Here is a 26,485-nt window from a genome sequence, read left to right as displayed (position 1 = left end):
TTCTTTGGGCTTATTTTGCTAAGTACATTACCATCTGCCAAGTAAGCGCTCACAAAATACATGTCACATTCACTGAATAAATATAAGCATTATTGTTTCTAACAACTTCCATAAAACAAGCATAGTGTAAAATGTCAGATTTGATTGAGCCAGTCTTTCCTCATACTCCCATCTACTACAATGACAGCATATCAAAGCACTCGGTAACAGACAGATGGTTGCAGCATTGCTAATTATGCCTATTCAAATCTTTGCACATTTTCAGATAATATTACAACCAATGAGTTTCTCTTAAACCATTGGAACTAACTTATACAACTTTGGGTAGAATTTTGTTAAGTGTATGAGAGATTTTCTGGGGCATCATTTAAAAAAAAAAAAAGTCTGTTCATTATAAGCCACATACAGAATCTTCATATAGATACCTTCATGTAGAGAAGGTAAGGAATCTTCAGTGCCTCAGATAACCCTGGAGTTTCCTGGCAAACATCCTACATTCGTAAACTTGCAGTGCAAAGATAATGGTGGAGTGGAAAAATCATTTTCCGAAAAGTAACTTTATTCACCAGCAAATAACCAGTAAAAAGTGAAAATATTTTAAGATTAGGAATTTATTTTTTATTTTGTTTTTATATAGAGAGAAAAGCTGTTATACACGTTTAATATTAAATTTATCATATGATCCTTTCCTTTTATTTCAAAGAAATGTTTATTTAGTCAACTTTGTATTTTTTTTTTAAATAGAAGCATTTCTTTTTCATCCTGATGTCTGTAAGAAAGGTCACTGTAACTTTACAGAACAACCTTTAATTTCATACTATAAAGCTTTGGACTTCTTGCTACATTTAGTTCATCTACTGGAAAAAAAGATAAACAATATCAGGGGCTTCCAAATCACAACTATATCTTCTGGCTCTGTAGTTAATGAAATAATAAATTATAGGCTACAGTTATGATTACTGCATCAAATACCAATACTGTTTAAATACCTATTAAAATAAGATTTAAACATTTTCCATATTTGTGTACCTTCAAACAGAAAGAACAATATATTAAAGTCGGGGATATTCTGGAAATATTGTTATGTTGTTTTTCTTCAAATGTGATATTTCTTTGGGAAAATTACTGCTTTTTGCTATTTCTCTAAAATTTGGTTTATTTGATTTAATTGACAAAGATCTTTCCTGTGGTAAAAGAACAAGGAAGGATGTATGGCTCATTTGATCTGATCATTATCAGATTGGGTTTTAAAGTGAAACAAAAAAATTAATATATTAAATCATAGGAGCCATGCAGCCTTCAATTATTGAGAAAAATTTTAGTGATAGAAAATTAATTTCTCCAATTTTTTTCTAACCACGCTTCACTTTTTTACATATTGATTTTTCTAGGATTTGTTTTACTATATCATGATAGGTTGTACTCACATATCACCTTACAATGGAAATATTTTGTCCCAAACATCACATGCAAAACAGAGCCCCTCATTGCCAGTTTTTCTCTTTATCATGCTTTATTCTCTTTCAAGGCACTTGTAACCACATGAAATGTTATTTTGTTTATTTGTTAATGATCTACGTTCCTTGCTTTCTCTATCCCATCCCCACTCATAAGCTCTTAGAGAACAGGGGCTTTGTTTTGTAACATATATCTAACATGTAGAATTTTCTGAGGCATGTAGAAGATGATCAAATGACTGTTGAATGAAACAAGTGTGCAGATACCAAATAAAAATATTAAATCAGTATGAACTTGCTCATTTTTCTGATTTTGTAAAGAATCATTTTATAATATTGTAATACAGTCAGTACCTATGACAGGAAAAACAATAGTCAATAAATTATTGTTCATATCGAACTGTTTATCATTATGCAATTCCCTTCTTTGTCTTTTTTAATCTCTGTTGGTTTAAAGTTTGTTTTGTCTGAAATTAGAATTACAACCCCTGCTGATTTCGCTTTGCCATTTGCTTAGTAGATTTTTCTCCATCCCTTTATTTTGAGCCTATAGATGTCATTGCATGTGAAATGGGTCTTTTGAAGACTGCATAGCAATGGGTCTTGCTTCTTTATCAAGCTTGCCACTCTGTGCTTTTTAATTGGGACATTTAACCCATTTACATTCAAAGTTAGTATTGATATGTATGGATTTGATCCTGTCATGTTAACTGCTTATTATATAAGCTTGTTTTTGTGGTTGCAGTGGTAACAAATTTCCTTCACATTTGCTTGTCTGAAAAGAATCTTATGTCTCCTTTGCTTATGAAGTTTAGTTTGGCTGGATATGAAATTCTTGGTTGGGATTTCTTTTCTTTAGTAATGTTGAATCTCTTCTGTCATGTAGAGTTTCTGCTGAGAGATCCACTTTTAGTCTAATTGGCTTCCCTTTGTAGGTGATCTGTCCTTTCTCTCTAACTGCCCTTAACAGGTTTAATTCACTTTGACTTTGAAGAATCTAATGATTATGTGTCTTGGGGATGACCTTATTGTGAAGTATTTTGTAGGGGTTCTTTGCATTTCCTGAATTTGAATGTTGGCCTCTCTAGCTAAGTTGGGGAAGCTCTCATAGATGATATCTTAAAATTTGTTTTTCAAGTTGTTTCTATTCTACCCATCTCTTTCAGAGATGCCAATGAGTCATAGATTTTGTCTATTTACATAATCTCATATTTCACAGAAGTTTTGTTCATTCTTTTTAATACTGTTTTATTAATTCTTGTCTGATTGTCTTATTTCAGAAAGCCATTCTTCAAGAGCTGAGGTTCTTTCCTCAGCTTGATCTATTCCTATGTTAATACTTGCAATTTCATTATAACATTCTTGTAGTAAGTTTTTCACCTCTATCATGTCAGTTACATTCTTTTCTATACTGGCTATTTTGTTTGTTGACTCTTGTATCGTTTTATTGTGATTCTTAGCTTCTTTAGATTAGGTTTCAGTGTTCTCTTGAATCTCCATAATCTTTGTTCCTATCCATATTCTGAGTTCTACTCCTGTCAGTCATTTCAGATATCTCAGCTGGGTTAAGAACTTTGTTGGAGAACTACTGTGGTCATTTGGAGGAAAGAACACATTATGGCTTTTTGAATTGTTAGAGATCTTGTGCTGGTTCTTTCTCATCTTTGTGGGCTGACAGTCCATCAATCTTTGAAGTTGCTGTCTTTGGCTTTTTTTTTTTTTTTTCATCCTATTTAATGACCTTGAGGGTTTGAGTGCAGTATAAGGTGAGTTTAGTCAACTGGCTTCATTTCTGGAAGATTTTAGGGAGCCAAGCTCAGAACTCCTGGACTACATGCTCTATCCAACTCTGGGGGACTGATACTAAGTTCCTGCTTTGTTCTTTGGCTTCTTGAGGTTGGGGACCTACTGCACCAGTAGGGCTGAGGTTTTCCTGGACTGCTGGTCACAGCATTCCAAGCGGTGGTGCCAGCACTTCATAGGGTGGTAGCAGTGGGATCCATCCTCATTTGCATGTGCCAGTAGCAAATGTAGCTGCAGTGTGGTAGGATGTACACTTGTCAGCTGCAGCAGGATGTAGGGGCCCACCTAAAGGTAAAGGGTGGGAAGGGAGAGAGGAGGGGAAAAAATAACAATCGGGTAGTAGGTTTAGTACCTGAGACATGAAATAATCTGTACAACATACCTTCATGACACTAATTTACCTATATGAAAAACCTACATGTGTATCCTTGAACCTAAAATGTTTTAAAAAATAATAAAAACAGAAAACATACTATCGCTAAAAAATTATTGTTCATAATATTGTGAACAATTGAATTAAAAACAAGTGAGAATGTAGGCGAATACATGACACTATGTAAAAATATTTTTAGAATTTAGGCCTCATACAAATATCTCCATATATACACATATAAATATATATCATATATAAAACATATAAATATGTGGAAATATATACATATAAATATAGATCATATATAAAACATATTTTTAAAATTTGACATATACATGTAAAGATAACTATAACTATTTACTAATTAACTGATATTAGGAAATTATATGCATAAAATATGTATAGATTCAAAATTTAGACTTTCTTAGAAAATTTAGTTATAGGAACAGGTGTGTGTAGATGTATAAATGTAGGGATATAGATACAGGTACACAGAGTTAAGTACTAACATATGCAAGAAATATACCCCTTTAAAAAATGATTTAATTATGCTTTTAGTTCTCATTTAATGGGGTTAGTAAAAAATTTGTTCTGGAGCCTCTCTGCATCCCCTAGAAATCTAGTGGTTATTGCAGTTCTAGAGCTATACTTTCACAAGAAAATTTTTTAAAAACTGTTTAGAATACCATTTGTCTATATGCATCAAGTAGCTATTACTCTTTGGGGTTTTATCACATTGTTTAGGCAGAGCAAAGTATGAATACAAAGCTCTCACAGTTCTTTTGCCTCTCTCCCAACATGGCACAATCACTGTTATTGGAGAAAAACACACTGTGATGGTTAATACTGAGTGTCAACTTGATTGGATTGAAGGATGCACAGTATTGCTCCTGGATGTGTCTGTGACGGTGTTGCCAAAGGAGATTAACATTTGAATGGGTGGACTGGGAGAGGCAGACCCACCCTCAATCTGAGTGGGCACCATCTAATCAGCTGCCAGCGCAGCTAGAATAAAGCAAGCAAAAGAAGGTGGGATAAACCGACTTGCTGAGTCTTCTGGCCTTCACCTTTCTTCCATGCTAGATGCTTCCTGCCCTCGAACATCAGACTCCAAGTTCTTCAGCTTTTGGACTCTTGGACCTACACCAGTGGTTTGCCAAGGACTCTAAGGCCTTTGACTACAGAGTGAAGGCTGCACTGTCTTCTTCCCTACTTTTGAGGTTTTGGTATTGGGACTGGCTTCCTTGCTCCTCAGCTTGCAGACAACCTTGTGATCATGTGAGTCAATACTTCTTAATAAACTACCCTTATATATACATCTATCCTATCAGTTTTGTCCCTCTAGAGAACGCTGAAAAATACACACGTTATCTGCTTTCAAACTGCTCTGCTTGTTCCAAGAAAATTATCACTACTTGCCATGCCTTCTGCAATACAGTGACTTTCTTCAGAGTCTTAGGTGTTGAGAAAACAGAATATTTTGTATGAAATTTTGCTTTCAGACATATTACCTTGCCTGAACCAACATCTTACAGAAATAACTACTTTCTTGAATGGAGTATGGTGGAATGAAACTACAATGCAGAGAGAGAATATGCATATACATATACATATACATATACATATACATATACATATATTTCAAAACACCTTCCAATCATATGCAGGGATAAAAATACTTGTAATATAAATATATTTGTAAAATTCATTTGTTACCTCTTTAAACCTAGTAAAGGAAGCATATAACTCTAGTTAAAGCTTAGCTCTCATTAAAGGTTAGATTAGTGTTAAAAGATATTTAATCAAAGTTGAAAATTTTGAAGATTTTAATTTTACAGCAATATTTTACTGAACTAACATACGAAATTTCAAGAGGATGGGCTTTCCTTCATATAAAAAGGACTTTGTAAGCTTCCATGTGTTCTCAGACTATATTCTGACTTCTACATTACACAAAAATGTTCGTAAGCATATGTTGAATGCTCATGGAAACTTGAGTTAATTTCTTTCTTTGTCATGCATCAGCTGGCCAGCTTGAGTTGGTTACTAAAACTACCTAAATAACGTGCTCCACGTTGGTGAAATATATTAGTCCTTATTCCTGAGACTAAGTAAATAAACGCATAAAGCAAATACAAAAATATAAATATAAAATAAATGTAACATATTTGTTGACGAAACTAAATAAAACACATTTAATTCATAAATAATACATGCAAATAAATTAGCTCGATGCCCTATATAAAATGTGTATATACTAAATATTTGTGTAAATAAATAAACTTTTCGTTTATAAGCCATTTTATATTTATTAATATATATATGAATTAAAGTATGGTTGTGTGTGTGTTTATATGTCACTACCTAATTTATGCATGTTTTATCTGTCTGGTTATTTTCTTGAGATCTATTTCCTGGCTGAGAGAGTTTTCCTGTCTCAGAGAAGTTAAGAATAAGTTGTGTTCTTGACAAGAGATTCTTATTTTCCTATAATTATGCAATACAACAATACAGTTTAACCTGTTTCCAGCTCATATTAATTCAAACAAGGAATCCATTATCTATTTTCAAAGACAGTTAGGATAAGTGTGTTAGTTTTGCATGATTTACGTTGGATCAAGGCAGAGTCTTTATCTACATAGTTTATTTTATTCTTTGTTGGACAATGATAAGCATTTCCTGTTGGCAAAAGCACAACATTTTGCTTCTCTTTCTTAATGCAATTATCTTACATTCATTGGAGACAAGAGGCATAACTATTTGAAAGCTTCATTCTTTTCTCTTGCTTTATGCCCAAAGCATATAATGTAATCCATACAATAGAAAAGAATTACAGCAGTGATGATTAACTATGCTTAACTGCAGATCATGGGATGAGTAAAAATGAGAAGAAATTACGTATCTGTATAAACAATAAAAATAGTAAATGACTATATTCCTGTAAACATCTGATTAAACATCAAAAATTAAAAGTATTATTACTATACCCTGAACTGCTATTTGGATTCTGTATATCAAATCTTACATTTATTATTGCAGTAATTGGATACATGTAAAATAGATATGAATAGCAACCCTGTCACTCTTAAGTCATTATCCAAATAATGCTTTGATTGTACTTTTTAAGGACCTTGTACAGAAAGAGTTTTTATATCTGCCAACCAGTATGGTATTTGTAACAACAAATCTATAGTCCGTTGTTTTTTATTTAATCAGTGAAAAAATATAATAAAAAACTCACATATTCTATTTAGACATAGCAATTAGATTTATTCAGTAGTATTGTTGGATTTCATTTGGTTGTGTTATGATATTTAACACTTGAATGGGAATACTTAATTATACTAAATAAATGTTGTATTTCTGATCCAGATGGTATTATAAGTCATCATTTTTGCCTCTTCCACCACTGTTGCACACTGCTGTGAAAAAACCATAGCAATGGTAGATAAACTAATATTTTAACATTTAAAAATTATTATGCACAAAATGATTTCCTCAAAGAAACTATACATAACAGTGAATGGTGCTGAAGCTACTTTTCTTTGAGTTGTACGTTCATACAAAGTAAAATATCACCTAAGGATCCACTTTAACTGAATAATGGAAGAAAAAATGCCCCATGTTAATTAAAGCAATGAAGTCCATATATATATATATATATACACACACACACACATAAACACATATATACGTCACAGGCTTAATAACAATGTGGCTTAAACAGATCAGCATGCCCCTCACAATCAGGTCCTGTATTAGACCTTAGAATTTTTTTTTTTTTTTTTTGAGACAGAATCTCACTCTGTTGTCCAGGCTGGAGTGCAGTGAGATGATCTGGGTTCACTGCAACCTCCTCCTCCTGGGTTCAAGTGATTCTCCTGCCTCTGCCTCCTGAGTAGCTGGGATTATAGGTGTCTGCCACCACATCTGGCTAATTTTTGTATTTTAGTATTGATGGGATTTCACCTTGTTGGCCACGCTGGCCTCAAACTCCTAACCTCAAGTGATCCACCCACCTGGGCCTCCCAAAGTGCTGGGATTACAGACATAAGCCACGGGGCCCGGCCAAACCTTAGACTTTTTAATAATTGTATTTGCTGTATTCCAAGGTTTCTGAAGAACATTTTTTATGATAGATGGAGACAAACCCTTCTCACCAAGGTTGTTCAAGTTAAAATTATGAAACACACGTAGTTCTTCAATACAAAGCTCTTAATTTTACATTGGGGTTTACTCTGGACATATTTCTCATTCTAGCTGTCAAGAGAAGGGGGAGGAAAGCTCATGGAGGAGAGGTTATAGAAAGTTTTTATTAACATAGTGCAAATTTTCCGTCTATAATCTATTGACTAGGATCAAGTGACAAATAACAAAAAAGGCAGACAAATGTAATCTAGCTGTATAAAGGAAAGGATGTGAATTTCAGGGAGCAGCAGCCAGCAGTTTCTATGACCTGATAAAAAACATTACTGCTAATAAGGATTGCTCACAAAATCAGTCATCATCACGTGAATTGAATCCAGATGAAATGAACATGATGAAGTGCCCTGAAAAATAACTTTACATAAGTAAATAGGCATCTCATATTCTATCTTGAAAATCAGATATTCTATACAAAAATATACAATTGAAAGGTTTTTAGTATCTTATGGAAAGAAAATAATGTGTTGTACAACAACCTAAAAAGTCTAACCCATTTTATAAAATTTGACTGGAACACAATAATATTCTCTGTATAAATAATAAATTATAATGTCAGACAGTAATCTTTACATTTTTGCACCTGATTATCAGGCAATGAATACAGTTTTTGAAATATTTACCCAATAATGTGTTATCTGAACAATTGTGATTTGAATAATAATTTAATACTATTTTTTGCTCTGTGTTTTGCTAATATTTTCCACACAATGAATGTAATCACTATGTTTTCATGATGTAAATTTTCTTCTATATACAACTGATTATTAACATAGCGAAGGAACTCAATTCTACAAATTAAAAAAAGTCTTATAATCACAGATGAGAATATTACACTTTACTCTGGAATATGGTTACTTAACAGCACATTTTTTTCTAATGTTTCTTTTGTACTGTATGAGCTACTCTGAGAGTGTTGCTCTATCACTTAGAATGACCTGAGAAACACTCATTAAGAAATAACCAGTGAAATCAACAAGATGTCAGACTAGCAGGCTAGCAGGTGCCCATGCTTATCTTCCCCGTAAGAACAACAAAAACAATAAAGAAATAACTACATGTTGATGAATGTAACTGTGGAATATAACAGAGAGCTCCAGAGCACAGCAAAGAAATAGCAGAAATGCTATGGAGCACAGAAACAAAGGCCGGCCAAATAGAAGAGTAAGAAATCTTTTGTCTGCAGCAAACACTCCACTCTCCAGTCAGGATCAACAAGGATCCAAGAATGATTCACCCATCCAAGAAAAAGGTAAGCAAGAAGGCCTTAGTAGCCCTCAACACCACTGTGGGGAAACTAATCCTAATTTCCAAAGCACACAATGCCAAACATCATAATCCCAAATGTTGAAATCCTAAAAGATTCAACTCTCTGAAGTCTAAAACCCTGAAAATCACAATTTCAAATGATCAAATTATTGAAAACATAATTCTGGAAAACGCAATTAAGAAAAAAATTTAAGGATATTTTTATTTTTACAAGAAACTTAAAACATAGAACATAAGCCACCTTACACAATTCTGTTAGTCCATTTTCACACTGCTACAAAGAACAACCCGAGACTGAGTAATTTAGAAAGAAAAGGGGTTTAACTGACTCACAGTTCTGCAGGGCTGGGAAGGCCTCAGGAAACTTATAATCATGGCGGAAGGCAAAGGGGAAGTAAGGCACGTCTTACCTGGTGGCAGGAGAGGGAGAGCAATGGGGGAAGTGCCACACTTTTAAAACATCAGATCTCATGAGATCTCACTTACTATCACGAGTACAGCATGGAAGAAATCGCCACCATGATCCATTCACCTCCCACCAGATCTCTACCCTGACACGTGGGGATTACAATTTAAGATGAGATTTTAGTGGGGAAACGCAGCCAAACCATATCAATAATAAAATAGGCAAAATAACATATAATATTTTTGCATAAATAAACATTTAGGTATACCAATGACAGTTATATGGGTATAACAGTTATGAGTAAACAAGCCTTTTTCATAAAGAAATAAGTCAAAATTCAAAGTGCATAAACAAGTATCACTATGGTTGTTAGTTGTGTGCACCCATCTTTATGACTGCAGTCATCTGAAATACTGAAATACAGTGATGGACAACCTAAGCATTTCGAAGAGATTGATAGAAAACCATGATGGATCACCACCGCATAGCCACACCAGTTGCCCAAAGACCCAAGATTTTTTAAAATTTTATTTTTCACAAAAGCAGATATACAACAAAAAAGCCTCCTCAGCTAATCGAGGAAGTTTCAATGTCTTTATGTACATGCAAAATACATGGTCACGAAGTAAACATTGTGATAATGTGCTTTTATAAAACACCTTGTAAAAAAATACAGAAAATGTATCAGAACTCTGTAAAAGTCTTTGCATGATTCATACTTTTACTATTAGAAATGACAAAAATATAAACCACAGGGCATAGTATATGGCAAAAAAATAATGCAGACAATATAAAATATTTTTTTAAAAACTAAAAAGAAAATTTATCATGTAAAAATGTGTATTACAGAGATAATCCATAAGAAATGAACAACTTTCATGATCATTAACTATATTTTGAAGTCTTGCATTCATCATGATGAATAACTGCTTTATTTGCTTAAGACATGTCTCTCCTCAGAGCGTATGTTTACATTCATTTTCTGTGTGACACTGCTCTTTTTGCAGTTCTTCTATGATGTAATATACACTGACGTGAGCATTCCTGTCAAATTTTTCCATCTTATGTGCCATGGTTCTTTGTTGTTTGGGGTATGCAGAAATCCACACTCCATGCATATGTAGACCGCAGATTTGGTGGAAACAATACGGTGATCTAACAGGAAACACCATTGCCTAAGTGTCTTCTTACTCTACCATGTACCCAATTATTTACAAAACAGTAACTTCAGTCTCTTCTTCAGGCAAATGCACCTTTAATTCATTAAGAGCTCCTGGAATGTCATCAGCTGAGAAGAATGTCAATGCGGGCAAATGACGCATTTTTAATCTGAAGTTTTCATATCACATAGCTAAACCATTTATCTGAATTTTCTACCAAATGCATCAGAATAAATGGAAAAAATGATCTTTATTAGTAACACTTTGAAATTTACTTTTAGAAGACTTGGTAGCACCTAATTCCAAATCTGTTGTGATATTTTGGGGATTGAATTGAAATTTATTTCCCTCTGCATAAAGACAATAACAAGGTACTACTAGTCCAGCCTAATATGATGCAACTATCTTGTGATTATGATTTTCAAGCTGTTAGACATTAGAGATGTAGAATTTAAAGACTTTGCTCTTTAGGGACTATGATTTTTCCAGATTTCAACATCAGAGAATATGGCATTCAGTATTATGTCTTTCAAGATTAAGATCCAAACTCCCACTGAGGATACCTGTAGGATTTTGCCACTGGGAACTCCTGCAGTCTTCAACAGCACTGAGCCCAACTGAGGGAGCTTTCCAGAGCCTGCTGGAAAGAGTAGCGCTGCTGATGTACTGTGCTGTGCCTGACTCCCCGGACCAGGGTATTTTTTGCACCTTTCCATCCCTGGGGCCTTGTTGCCACTGCACTCCTCCCTACCTGCCTGGGGTGCATGATATCCCTCCATCCCTGGCATGAGTAGCTGCTGTACCCCACCTCTATGGTCTTGGGTCAATGTATGCCCTTCCCTTTCTGGAGCCTGAGTTGCGATGGAGCCTGTAGTCCCAGGACGGGAGTCCTCACTGTGTTATGCTGCCCCATCCAGGGATGCCCGAGCTGCTGCAGCATCAGCATTCCCAGGAACTGACATAATTGCTGCACTGCACCCTGCTACTCAGGTCTGTAGTGCCCCAATTACCCAAGGACCAGAATTGCTGCTGAGCTGTGCCCCACCCTCCAGGGCCTGAGTTGTTGCACTTTCATCCTTACTCCTGAAACTGAGCTGCTACAAAGTCACATTAACCTTGGAGCCACACCCCTCAGAGGCAGAGTCACAGCTGTGCCCTGCTATTACAGGGGGCTTAATCATGCTGTACCTCACACCCCGGAAACTGAGCCACAGCTGTGCCTCAACATTCCTAGGGCCTTACTGCCACTTTATTCTCCCACTGTAGCCTAAGCTACTGTGGTTTCTGATATCCCAGGGAATGAAATCACCACTGTGCGGGGCCCTGCCTACTGGGGCTCCAATTACCACTGTGTCACAATCCCCGGGTTGCGCTGCTGTGGAGCCGTATCGACCCTAAGGCCCAAGTCACTATGATAGCCCACCAACCGTGGGGCCTCACTGCTGAGGCATCGTACCCGCCAGAGTCTGAATGACCAGAGTGCTGCAGCACCACAGGGATCGAAGTGCTGCCTCCTGCCCTTCAGGGCCTCAGTCACAGGTGCACTCATACATCCCTGGGAACTAGGTTGCCCCTGCTGTCTTCCTCTGAAGCCTGAACCACCAAACTATCCCTTAACCCCTAGGGCCATGCCACTGCTGTATCCTGCTCCCCGAAGTCTGACCACAGCTATACCTTTTTGGATTCTAACCAGTGGGGCTGAGACATCAGGGTATGCCTCAGAGTCTCAGACCATGAATTCATGGATGACCTGTACATGTCCATGTGTCAATGAGTATGCCCACATCCCAGGACTCAGGTGCTACAGTAGTCTAAAAAGGGTGACTACTTCATCAAATGAACAGATACAAAGCAACAACAAACAAAAAAATCAAGAAATTACGACATTACCAAAGTAACACAATAATTATCTAGTACTTAACTCCTCATAATGTGTATCTACAAATTGCCTAAAAAGAAATTCAAAATAATTATTTTGAAAAAGTCACTCAGATACAAGAGCACACAAATAAACTAAATGAAATCAGAAACACACTACATGAACAAAATGGGAAGTTTAACAAAGAGATAGAAGTTATAAATAAGAACCCAATGGGAATCCTAGAGCTGAAGAATATAATTAGTAAAATGAAAAAAAAATGCAATAAAGATCTTCAACAGTAGACTTGATCAAGCAGAAGGAAAATAATTGCAAACTCAACAAGTTTTGAAATTACCCACTCAGAGGAGAAAAGAGAAAACAAATGAAGAAAGCCTATAGGACTTATGGGACGCCAGTAAGTGAACCCATTATGCATTATGGAAGTTCCAAAAGGAGAATGACATGAGAAAGAAGTAGAAAGTATGTATCAAAAAATAATGGCTAAAAACTTCCCAAATCTTAGGAGACATATGGATATTCTATGAAGTACAAATATTTCTAAACAACTTCAATCCAAGGATTTCTGTTCTGAGGCACATTATAATCAAACTGTCTAATATCAAGAAAATGAGACAAGAGAAAATCAATATTTCACATACTTGGGAATCTCCATAAAGCAGTCAGTGGATTTCAAAGGAGAAACTTGCAGGCTCAGAGCAAATGGAATGATAAGTACTCCCCGCTTATCTACAGGGAATATGTTCTAAGACCCTTCAGTGAATACCTAAAGCTCCAGATAGTATGAAACTGTATATATACTATCTTTTGTCCATACATCCATGCCTATAATAGGGTTTAACTTATAAATTAGGCACAGCAAGAGATTAACAATAATAAAATAGAAAAAATATAATAATATACTGTAATAAAAGTTACATAAATGTGATCCCTCTCTCTCAAAATACCCTTTTATTCTGCTAACACGTTTAAGGCCCTTTTCCTCTTAACAAGTAAGCACTTGTTTGCTGTGGCTGCAACTTTGCAGCTTCAGGTAGGAAAACAAAACTAGCACAATAGTTTTTCCTTCTTCAAAATTTGACAAATAGAACACTGATTTTTTATCATAGATTTTTGCAACTTCCAACATAACATTGTTATTATTTTTTTACTAAGTGGAGAACTTTCATCTTTTCACTTAACAGCATTTTATGGCTTCTCTTTGGCATATCCAACTTCTAGCATTACCACTATTGCACTTTTAGGCCATTATTAAGTAAAATTAGTGTTACTCAAATACAAGCACTGCAATATTGTGACAGTCTGTCTTGATAACTGAGATGGCTACTAAGTGACTGAAAGATAGGTAGTGCACAGAGGATGGATCCACTGAAGAAAGTGATGATTCACATTCAGGGTGGAGCAGAGTGCAACAGGGCAAGATTTTATCACATTACTCAGAGTGGTGTGCAATTTAAAATTTATGAATTGTTTATTTCTGGAATTTTCCATTTAATATTTTCTGACTACAGTTGACTACAGATAACTGAAACCACAAAAAGTAAAACCACAGATAAGGAGGGACTAATGTATATACAAAGTCTTGAAAGAAAAAAAGTATATGTCAAATAGGAATACTTTACCTGACAAAATAGTCCTTTAAAAACAAAAGAGAGGGGGGAGGAGCCAAGATGGCTGAATAGGAACAGCTCCGGTCTACAGCTCCCAGCGCGAGCGACGCAGAAGACGGGTGATTTCTGCATTTCCATCTGAGGTACCGTGTTCATCTCACTAGGGAGTGCCAGACAGTGGGCGCAGGTCAGTGGGTGAGTGCACCGTGCGCCAGCCGAAGCAGGGGCGAGGCATTGCCTCACTTAGGAAGCGCAAGGGGTCAGGGAGTTCCCTTTCCAGGGGTGACAGACGGCACCTGGAAAATCGGGCCACTCCCACCCGAATACTGTGCTTTTCTGACGGGCTTAGGAAACGGTGCCCCAGGAGAGTATAGCCCGCACCTGGCTCAGAGGATCCTACGCCCACGGAGTCTCGCTGATTGCTAGCACAGCAGTCTGAGATCAAACAGCAAGTCGGCAGCGAGGCTGGGGGAGGGGCGCCCGCCATTGCCCAGGCTCCTTAGGTAAACAAAGCAGCCTGGAAGCTTGAACTGGGTGGAGCCCACCACAGCTCAAGGAGGCCTGCCTGCCTCTGTAGGCTCCACCTCTGGGGGCAGGGCACAGACAAACAAAAAGACAGCAGTAACCTCTGCAGACTTAAATGTCCCTGTCTGACAGCTGTGAGGAGAGCAGTGGTTCTCCCAGCACGCAGCTGGAGGTCTGAGAACGGGCTGACTGCCTCCTCAAGTGGGTCCCTGACCCCGACCCCCGAGCAGCCTAACTGGGAGGCACCCCCCAGCAGGGGCAGACTGACACCTCACACGGCCGGCCAGGTACTCCAACAGACCTGCAGCTGAGGGTCCTGTCTGTTAGAAGGAAAACTAACAGAAAGGACATCCACACCAAAAACCCATCTGTACATCACCATCATCAAAGACCAAAAGTAGATAAAACCACAAAGATGGGGAAAAAACAGAGCAGAAAAACTGGAAACTCTAAAAAGCAGAGTGCCTCTCCTCCTCCAAAGGAACGCAGTTCCTCACCAGCAATGGAACAAAGCTGGACGGAGAATGACTTTGATGAGCTGAGAGAAGAAGGCTTCAGACGATCAAGTTACTCCGAGCTACGGGAGGATATTCAAACCAAAGGCAAAGAAGTTGAAAACTTTGAAAAAAATTTAGAGGAATGTATAACTAGAAAAACCAATACAGAGAAGTGCTTAAAGGAGCTGATGGAGCTGAAAACCAAGGCTCGAGAACTACATGAAGAATGCAGAAGCCTCAGGAGCCGATGCGATCAAATGGAAGAAAGGGTATCAGCCCTGGAAGATGAAATGAATGAAATGAAGTGAGAAGGGAAGTTTAGAGAAAAAAGAGTAAAAAGAAACGAGCAAAGACTCCAAGAAATGTGGGACTATGTGAAAAGACCAAATCTACGTCTGATTGGTGTACCTGAAAGTGACGGGGAGAATGGAAACAAGTTGGAAAACACTCTGCAGGATATTATCCAGGAGAACTTCCCCAATCTAGCAAGGCAGGCCAACATTCAGATTCAGGAAATACAGAGAATGCCACAAAGATACTCCTCGAGAAGAGCAACTCCAAGACACATAATTGTCAGATTCACCAAAGTTGAAATGAAGGAAAAAATGTTAAGGGCAGCCAGAGAGAAAGGTCGGGTTACCATCAAAGGGAAGCCCATCAGACTAACAGCGGATCTCTCGGCAGAAACCCTACAAGCCAGAAGAGAGTGGGGGCCAATATTCAACATTCTTAAAGAAAAGAATTTTCAACCCAGAATTTCATATCCTACCAAACTAAGCTTTATAAGTGAAGGAGAAATAAAATACTTTACAGACAAGCAAATGCTGAGAGATTTTGTCACCACCAGGCCTGCCCTAAAAGAGCTCCTGAAGGAAGCGCTAAACATGGAAAGGCACAACCGGTACCAGCCACTGCAAAATCATACCGAAATGTAAAGACCATCGAGACTAGGAAGAGACTGCATCAACTAACGAGCAAAATATCCAGCTAACATCATAATGACAGGATCAAATTCACATATAACAATATTAACTTTAAATGTAAATGGACTAAATGCTCCAATTAAAAGACACAGACTGGCAAATTGGATAAAGACTCAAGACCCATCAGTGTGCTGTATTCAGGAAACCCATCTCACGTGCAGAGACACACATAGGCTCAAAATAAAAGGATGGAGGAAGATCTACCAAGCAAATGGAAAACAAAAAAAGGCAGGGGTTGCAATCCTAGTCTCTGATAAAACAGACTTTAAACCAACATAGATCAAAAGAGACAAAGAAGGCCATTACATAATGGTAAAGGGATTAATTCAACAAGAAGAGCTAACTATCCTAAATATATATGCACCCAATACAGGAGCACCCAGATTCATAAAGCAAGTCCTGAGTGACACACAAAGAGACTTAGACTCCCACACATTAATAATGGGAGACTTTAACACCCCACTGTCAACATTAGACAGATCAACGAGACAGAAAGTCAACAAGGATACCCAGGAATTGAACTCACCTCTGCACCAAGCGGACCTAATAGACATCTACAGAACTCTCCACCCCAAATCAACAGAATATACATTTTTTTCAGCACCACACCACACCTATTCCAAAATTGACCATATACTTGGAAGTAAAGCTCTCCTCAATAAATGTAAAAGAACAGAAATTGTAACAAACTGTCTCTCAGATCACAGTGCAATCAAGCTAGAACTCAGGATTAAGAATCTCACTCAAAACCGCTCAACTACGTGGAAACTGAACAACCTGCTCCTGAATGACTACTGGGTACATAACGAAATGAAGGCAGAAATAAAGATGTTCTTTGAAACCAACGAGAACCAAGACACAACATACCAGAATCTCTGGGATGCATTCAAAGCAGTGTGTAGAGGGAAATTTATAGCACTAAATGCCCACAAGAGAAAGCAGGAAAGATCGAAAATTGACACTCTAACATCACAATTAAAAGAACTAGAAAAGCAAGAGCAAACACATTCAAAAGCTAACAGAAGGCAAGAAATAACTAAAATCAGAGCAGAACTGAAGGAAATAGAGACACAAAAAACCCTTCAAAAAATAAATGAATCCAGGAGCTGGTTTTTTGAAAGGATCAACAAAATTGATAGACCGCTAGCAAGATTAATAAAGAAAAAAAGAGAGAAGAATCAAATAGATGCAATAAAAAATGATAAAGGGGATATCACCACCGATCCCACAGAAATACAAACTACCATCAGAGAATATTACAAACACCTCTATGCAAATAAACTAGAAAATCTAGAAGAAATGGATAAATTCCTCAACACATACACCCTCCCAAGACTAAACCAGGAAGAAGTTGAATCTCTGAATAGACCAATAACAGGAGCTGAAATTGTGGCAATAATCAATAGCTTACCAACCAAAAAAAGTCCAGGACCAGATGGGTTCACAGCCGAATTCTACCAGAGGTACAAGGAGGAGCTGGTACCATTCCTTCTGAAACTATTCCAATCAATAGAAAAAGAGGGAATCCTCCCTAACTCATTTTATGAGGCCAGCATCATCCTGATACCAAAGCCTGGCAGAGACACAACAAAAAAAGAGAATTTTAGACCAATATCCTTGATGAACATTGATGCAAAAATCCTCAATAAAATACTGGCAAACAGAATCCAGCAGCACATCAAAAAGCTTATCCACCATGATCAAGTGGGCTTCATCCCTGGGATGCAAGGCTGGTTCAATATACACAAATCAATAAATGTAATCCAGCATATAAACAGAACCAAAGACAAAAACCACATGATTGTCTCAATAGATGCAGAAAAGGCCTTTGACAAAATTCAACAACCCTTCATGCTAAAAACTCTCAATAAATTAGGAATTGATGGGATGTATCTCAAAATAATAAGAGCTATTTATGACAAACCCACAGCCAATATCATACTGAATGGGCAAAAACTGGAAGCATTCCCTTTGAAAACTGGCACAAGACAGGGATGCCCTCTCTCACCACTTCTATTCAACATAGTGTTGGAAGTTCTGGCCAGGGCAATTAGGCAGGAGAAAGAAATCAAGGGTATTCAATTAGGAAAAGAGGAAGTCAATTTGTCCCTGTTTGCAGATGACATGATAGTATATCTAGAAAACCCCATTGTCTCAGCCCAAAATCTCCTTAAGCTGTTAAGCAACTTCAGCAAAGTCTCAGGATACAAAATCAATGTGCAAAAATCACAAGCATTCTTATACATCAATAACAGACAAACAGAGAGCCAAATCATGAGTGAACTCCCATTCACAATTGCTTCAAAGAGAATAAAATACCTAGGAATCCAACTTGCAAGGGATGTGAAAGACCTCTTCAAGGAGAACTACAAACCACTGCTCAAGGAAATAAAAGAGGATACAAACAAATGGAAGAACATTCCATGCTCATGGGTAGGAAGAATCAATATCATGAAAATGGCCATCCTTCCCAAGGTAATTTACAGATTCAATGCCATCCGCATCAAGCTTCCAATGACTTTCTTCACAGAATTGGAAAAAACTACTTTAAAGTTCATATGGAACCAAAAAAGAGCCCGCATCGCCAAGTCAATCCTAAGCCAAAAGAACAAAGCTGGAGGCATCACACTACCTGACTTCAAACTATACTACAAGGCTACAGTAACCAAAACAGCATGGTACTGGTACCAAAACAGAGATATAGATCAATGGAACAGAACAGAGCCGTCAGAAATAATGCCACATATCTACAACTATCTGATCTTTGACAAACCTGACAAAAACCAGAAATGGGGAAAGGATTCCCTATTTAATAAATGGTGCTGGGAAAACTGGCTAGCCATATGTAGAAAGCTGAAATTGGATCCCTTCCTTACACCTTATACAAAAATCAATTCAAGATGGATTAAAGACTTAAATGTTAGACCTAAAACCATAAAAACCCTAGAAGAAAACCTAGGCATTACCATTCAGGACATAGGCATGGGCAAGGACTTCATGTCTAAAACACCAAAAGCAATGGCAACCAAAGCCAAAATTGACAAATGGGATCTAATTAAACTAAAGAGCTTCTGCACAGCAAAGGAAACTACCATCAGAGTGAACAGGCAACCTAAAAAATGGGAGAAAATTTTCACAACCTACTCATCTGACAAAGGGCTAATATCCAGAATCTACAATGAACTCCAACAAATTTACAAGAAAAAAACAAACAACCCCATCAAAAAGTGGGTGAAGCACATGAACAGACACTTCTCAAAAGAAGACATTTATGCAGCCAAAAAACACATGAAAAAATGCTCACCATCACTGGCCATCAGAGAAATGCAAATCAAAACCACAATGAGATACCATCTCACACCAGTTAGAATGGCAATCATTAAAAAGTCAGGAAACAACAGGTGCTGGAGAGGATGTGGAGAAATAGGAACACTTTTACACTGTTGGTGGGACTGTAAACTAGTTCAACCCTTGTGGAAGTCAGTGTGGCGATTCCTCAGGGATCTAGAACTAGAAATACCATTTGACCCAGCCATCCCATTACTGGGTATATACCCAAAGGTCTATAAATCATGCTGCTATAAAGACACATGCACACGTATGTTTATTGCCACATTATTCACAATAGCAAAGACTTGGAACCAACCCAAATGTCCAATAATGATAAACTGGATTAAGAAAATGTGGCACATATACACCATGGAATACTATGCAGCCATAAAAAATGATGAGTTCATGTCCTTTGTAGGGACATGGATGAAATTGGAAATCATCATTCTCAGTAAACTATCGCAAGAACAAAAAACCAAACACCGCATATTCTCACTCATAGGTGGGAATTGAACAATGAGAACACATGGACACAGGAAGGGGAACATCACACTTCTGGGACTGTTGTGGGGTGGGGGGAGGGGGGAGGGATAGCATTGGGAGATATACCTAATGCTAGATGACGAGTTGGTGGGTGCAGTGCACCAGCATGGCACATGTATACATATGTAACTTACCTGCACATTGCGCACATATACCATAAAACCTAAAGTATAATAATAATAATAATAATAATAATAATAAAAGAAAAAAACAAAAAAAAACAAAAGAGAAATAAAGATAATCCTAGACAACAATAACAACAACAAAATAAAAAAAGATAAAGGAGTTAATCAGTACTAGACTTGCCTTACAAGAAATATTAAAGGGAGTTCTTCAAGTTGAAATGAAATAATGTGAATTACTAACTTGAAAAATATGACAGTATAAAATTCACTAGTAGAGGAAAATATATTAAGTTTAGAATAATATCGTAATAGTGATGTGCAAATCATTTTAAACCATAGAACAAAGACTAAAAGACAAACGTATTACTAGTAACAAAAGATACAACAGTTCTTTAGTGGGTACATAATATAAAAAGATTTTAAGTTGTTACATCAAAAAAAGAGTTTAAGTTTAATGTAATAATGTAAAGGAAGAAAGGAAGGAACATTGGAAGTGTAGAATTTTAGTATAAAATCAAAGTTACTATTCAGTTGAAATACACTGTTATATTTACATCATATGTTATGTAATCATCATCATAACTAATATGATTTGGCTCTGTGTTCCCACCCAAATCTATCTTGTAGCTCCCCTAATTCCCATTTGTTGTGGGAGGGACCCAGTGAAAAATGATTGAATCAAGGGGGCAGGTTATTCCCATGTTGTTCTCATTATAGTGAATGGGACTCAGGAGATCTGATGGCTTTAAAAACAGGAGTTTCTCTGCACATGGTCTCTCTTTGCCTGCTGCCATCTATGTAAGATGTGACTTGCTCCTCCTTGTCTTCTACCATGATTGTGAGGCCTCCCCAGCCATGTGGAACTGTAAATCCAGTAAATCTCTTTCTTTTGTAAATTGACCAGTCTCATTTATGTCTTTAATAGTAGCCTGAAAAATGGACTAATACAATATTAATCAAAGCATACCAGTACAGAAAAAGAAAAGAAGAAAGTGTCTACAAAACAAACAGAAAACAATAAACAAAATGGCAGTATTAATCCTTTCTCATCAAGAATTACCTTGAATGTAAATTGATTAAATTATCTACTCAAATGTGATAGAATGGCTGAATAAATAAAAACCATGATCTAACAATATCTTGCCTACAAGATACTCACTTCTTCAGGATAAACCATGTATTAGGACACCAAACATGTCTTACAATTTAAGAAGATTGAAATCATACCAAGTATCTTTTCTGACCACAGTGGTATGAAATTAGAAATCAATGATAGACGGTATACTATGAAATGAACAACTATGTAGAAATTAAACAACATGTTTCTGAATTGTCAATGCGTCAAAAATCAAAAAAGAAGCTCAAAATATCCGAAGACAACTGAAAATAGAAACACAGCATTTCAAATCCTATGGGATACAGCAAAAGTAGGTCTAAGAGGGAATTTTATGGTGCTAAATGTCTGCATTAAAAAAGAAGAGAGATCTGAAATAAACAACATAATATTACACCCCAAGAAGCTAAAAAAACAAAACAAATTAAACTCAAAGTTATGAGAATGAAGATAATAATAAAGATTAGGGTAGAAATAAATGGAGAATAGAAAAACTGTGAAAAAAACAACAAAACTCAATTATTTTTAAGACTAAACAAATATGACAAACCCTTATCTAGATTGAGAGAAAAAAATATTAAATAAATAAAGTCATAAATGAAAGAAGGCGCATTATAATGGAAGCCTCAGAAATAAAAAAGAACATAAGGGACTAATATAAACAATTATATCCCAACAAATTGAATAAACTAGAGGAAATGGATAAATTTCTGGAAACATACAACTTAACAAGATTAAAGCAGGGAAAAGTAGAAAGCCTGAAACGACAACAAATAAAGATTGTGAAATAGTTATTAAAAACCTCCCAACAACATTTTAAAAATCTAGTATCAGATGACTTCACAGGTGAGTTCTACCAAACATTTACAAGATGAGTACTAGTCCTGCTTAAACTCTTCCAAATAAATAGAAGAGAAAGAATCACTTCTAAACTCATGTTATGAAGCAAGCATCAACTTGATATCAAAGCCAAACAAACATAACCACAGAGGAAAAAGATTACAGCCCAATATCTCTAAAAAAAAGATTTACAAAAACCTTCAATTAAATTCTAGCAAACTGATTCAATAAAACATTAAAGTGATTATATATTATGACCAATTGAAATTTATTCCTGTAATGCAAGGTTGTATTAACATGTAAATCAATCAATGTGATACTCTACATTAACAGAATAAAAGATACAAATCACATGATCATCTTAAGAGATACAAAAAAACATTTGACAAATGTCAACATGCTTTTATGTTAAAAACTCTCAACAATTTAAGTATAGAAGTAAATTTTCTCAACCATGATAAATGACATTTATAAAAATCTCACAGCTTTTTACTCCCACAAAAGTAAAACTGAACACCTTTTCTCTGACATTTAGTAGTACAAGGCAAAGATGCCCATTCTCACCAGTTCTATTCAGCATGGTACTGGAGGTAATAGCAAGCACAATCAGAAAAAAAAAAAGAAAGAGAGAGAGAAAGATAGAAGAAAGAAAGAAAGAAAGAAAGATCAGACAAAATGTAAAGGAAGAAATAAAATTATTTCTATTTGCAAATGGCATGATTTTACATGTAGAAAACACTGAAGAATCCACAAAAACATTTATAATTAGTAACTGATTTCAGTAAAGTTGCAGCATGCAAAATCAACATACAAAAATCAGTTGCATTTATTGTTATACCAATAACAGAAAAAAATACATCACTGTAATATACTGAAAAGAAATCAACCAACAATGCCACTTATAATGTCATCAAAAGACTAAAATTCTTAAAAATGGATTTATCCAAAAGGTAAAATGTCTGTACATTGAAAAATATAAAATACCAGTGAAAGAAATTGAGATGGACACAAATAAATGAGAAGATTCCTATGTTTATGGATTGAAATAATTGTTAAAATATCTATATTACTCAAAGCAATATACAGATTCAATGGAATCCCAATCAAAATTCTAATGACCTTGTTCAGTGAAATGGACAAAATTCTAAAATTTGTATAAAACCTCAAGAGATTTCAAATAGCCAGAGAGCAAACTTGAAAAAGAGAAATAGTTGGAGGCATCAGACTTCCTAATTTTAAATGGTATTATAAAGCTGTAATAATCAAAACAGTATAATACTGGCATAAAAACAAACACATAGACTGATGGAACAGAATAGAGAGCCCCAAAATAAATCCATGCATGTACAGTCAACTAATTTTTGACAATGACACCAAGAAGACACATGGGGAAATAAATGATATTAGTATACTTTTTCAATAAATGATATTAGTATACTGGATATCCACATGCAAAAGAATAAAGTTGGATCTTTATCTAATGCCACAAATGTCAACTCAAAATAAATTGAAGACCTACTCATAAGGCCTGAAACCATACAATTTCTAGAAGTAAACATCAGAGAAAATTTTCTTGACATTGGCTTTGTCAATGATGTTTTGGATGTGATAACAAAAGCTCAGATAACAGAAGAAAAAATAAACAAATGGAATTACATCAAATTACAAAGCTCCCCACAAGAAAATAAACAAACAACAGAGTGAAAGTGAAGTTTATGTATTGGGATGAAATATTTGCTAACCATATGTCTGATAAGTGGTTAATATTCAAAATATATAAAGAAGTTGTACAACTCAATAGCAGTAAATTGATTAATTAATTAAACAAAAAACTCATTTTAAAAATGTGCAAAGGACTTGAATAGACATTCCCAGAAAGAAGACATGTAATTACCAATACGTATATGAAAAGGTTCTCTAAATCACTGGAGAAATACAAGTCAAAACTGCAATGATATATCACCACACATCTGTTAGGATGGCTATTACTTCAAAAACAAGAAATATCAATTTTTGAGAGTCAGCAGAAAAGAAAACCCTCGAACATTTTTAGTAGGTATGTAAATTGGTACAACTATTATGAAAACAGTATGGCGGTTCCACCAAAAAACTAAAAATGGAGCTACCAGGTGACCCAGCAACCCCTCTGGAAATAAAAATTTTGCTCAAAAGAAATAAAAATCAGCACCTCATAGGGATATCTGCCCTCTCATGGTCATTATTGTATTACTCACAATTGCAAAGATAGGGAAACAACATAAATATTCATCAATGGATGAATGGTTGAAGAAATGTGGTATATACCTACAAGGAAATATTATTCAGCCTAAAAGAAAAAAAAGAGGAGACTCTACCATTTGCAACAACATGGATGAACTTATGTTCAGTGAAATAAGCCAGACAGAAAAAAAAAATTACTGCATGTTCTCATACATATATGAAATTTAAATAATAAGTCAAATACATAGAAACAAGAGGATAGATTAGTGGTTACTATAGATGGGGTTGGGGAAGAAAAGAAATGGGGAGATGCAAGTCAAAGAGTACAAAGCTGCAAGTTATGTAGGGAGAATAATTCTTAGAGCTCTAATGCACAGCACAAGAACTAAAGTTACTAATATTATACTGTAACTGGAAATTTGTTAGGAAAGTAGATTGTAGGTGCTCTTATGATTTAAAAAATGAGTAATTATGTAAGATGATGGATACGTCAATTTGCTTGACTATAGGAACTAATTCACTATGTATATTAAAACATCATGTTGTATACTTTAGTATATACTATAAAATAAATAAATTTTTACAAAACAATCAAATGAGGATTATTAAAGTGCAGGCATATCAAAAAAGAATGAAATAAAAGCCAAATAAGGTGGTTTCTTGTAAAGATTTATAATTTAGGTTTGCACTACTTTTCACAAGGATATTGAAGCCTATGATATTTAAGATGATAAAAACATTTTATAGGTCTGGAAAAATCATCATTTAAAAATAACTAAATATTTGGTATTAGTACAAGAAACAGCTCTCACAACTCATCAAAGAGCTTGGAACCACAAGGTAACAAAATTGCATGGTACCATAAAATATTTAAAATTCATCTCATGCTACTTTTGCTTTTAATAATTAATTTGAAATTCACCATTTAAGTTTAGTGGGTATTTTATACAGACATCTCCATGAAGCACTTTGAGACTCTATCTTCCCAGAAATGTGGATGAAAATTTAAGCGTTATTTTTATTTTTATTACAACTTCTAAAATAGCATAAAATAACATACTGAACACACATGCACACATAAACCCTATATTAAAATTGTAATATATTATGCATCCTTAAGATCTTTTTAAATGAATTAAATATTGCAGATAGCATTTCAGCTCCATTATATCTCTACCAGACACCATTATCTAATTGTTCTACTTCTCACTAGAAGTTACTGCCCAAGGTTTAGAGAGTTATTATAGTTCCATAGTTAAAAATAGTTTTTATGCGTTCATTTTTAAATTTATATAAACATATTATAGGCCCTGCACCATTCAATGTCTTTTTGCTAACATTCCATATCGTGTTTTAAGATAGTTTTACACTGAATTACGTAGATTTGCTTAGTTTATTCTAAAGTATGATGTAGTTTATTCTAAAGTATTTTAATGTATGAGAAGTCACACTTTATATATCCATATTCCTACTTGTAGGCAATAAGTTTTTGCCACTCTTGTGTTTTCATTAAGTCATTCTATAGTGTATGGCCAAATGTATGTATATTCAAGAGCTAACTGGCCGGGTGTGGTGGCTCACACCTGTAATTCCAACACTTTGGGAGGCTCAGACGGGTGGATCACCTGAGGTCAGGAGTTCGAGATCAGCCTGGCCGACATGGTGAAACCCCATCTCTACTAAACATACAAAAATTAGCTGGTCATGGTGGCGGGCACCTATAATCCCAGCTACTAGGGAAACTGAGGCAGGAGACTTGAATGAACCTGGAGATGGATGTTGCAGTGAGCCGAGATCACACCATTGCACTTCAGCCTGGGCAAAAAGAGCAACGCTCCCTCTCAAAAAAAAAAAAAAAAAAAAAAAAAAGTAACTTGGGGTATGCCTTACATTTACTAAATATTTTCCAGTTTTTCCCAAGCATTTTTACTACTTGACACATCTACCATCATTATATAAGGTTTCATGTAGGCAATAGTGCATATATTAAAACTACATTTTTGCCAATATCATGAATGTGAAATTATATCTTTCAAAATTTATTTAATCTAACTAGCTTAAATTTATTTCTCCATAAATTTGCTTATTTTTAAAAGTCACTCTTCTATGCATTGTCTTTCTGGTAATTTTTACATAGGATCAGTTGGT

This window comes from Pongo pygmaeus, chromosome 3, assembly GCF_028885625.2.
Source record: "Pongo pygmaeus isolate AG05252 chromosome 3, NHGRI_mPonPyg2-v2.0_pri, whole genome shotgun sequence".
Classification (NCBI taxonomy): Eukaryota; Metazoa; Chordata; class Mammalia; order Primates; family Hominidae; genus Pongo; species Pongo pygmaeus.
The sequence above is the reverse complement of the archived record's forward strand: the minus strand, read 5'-3'. Positions refer to the sequence as shown.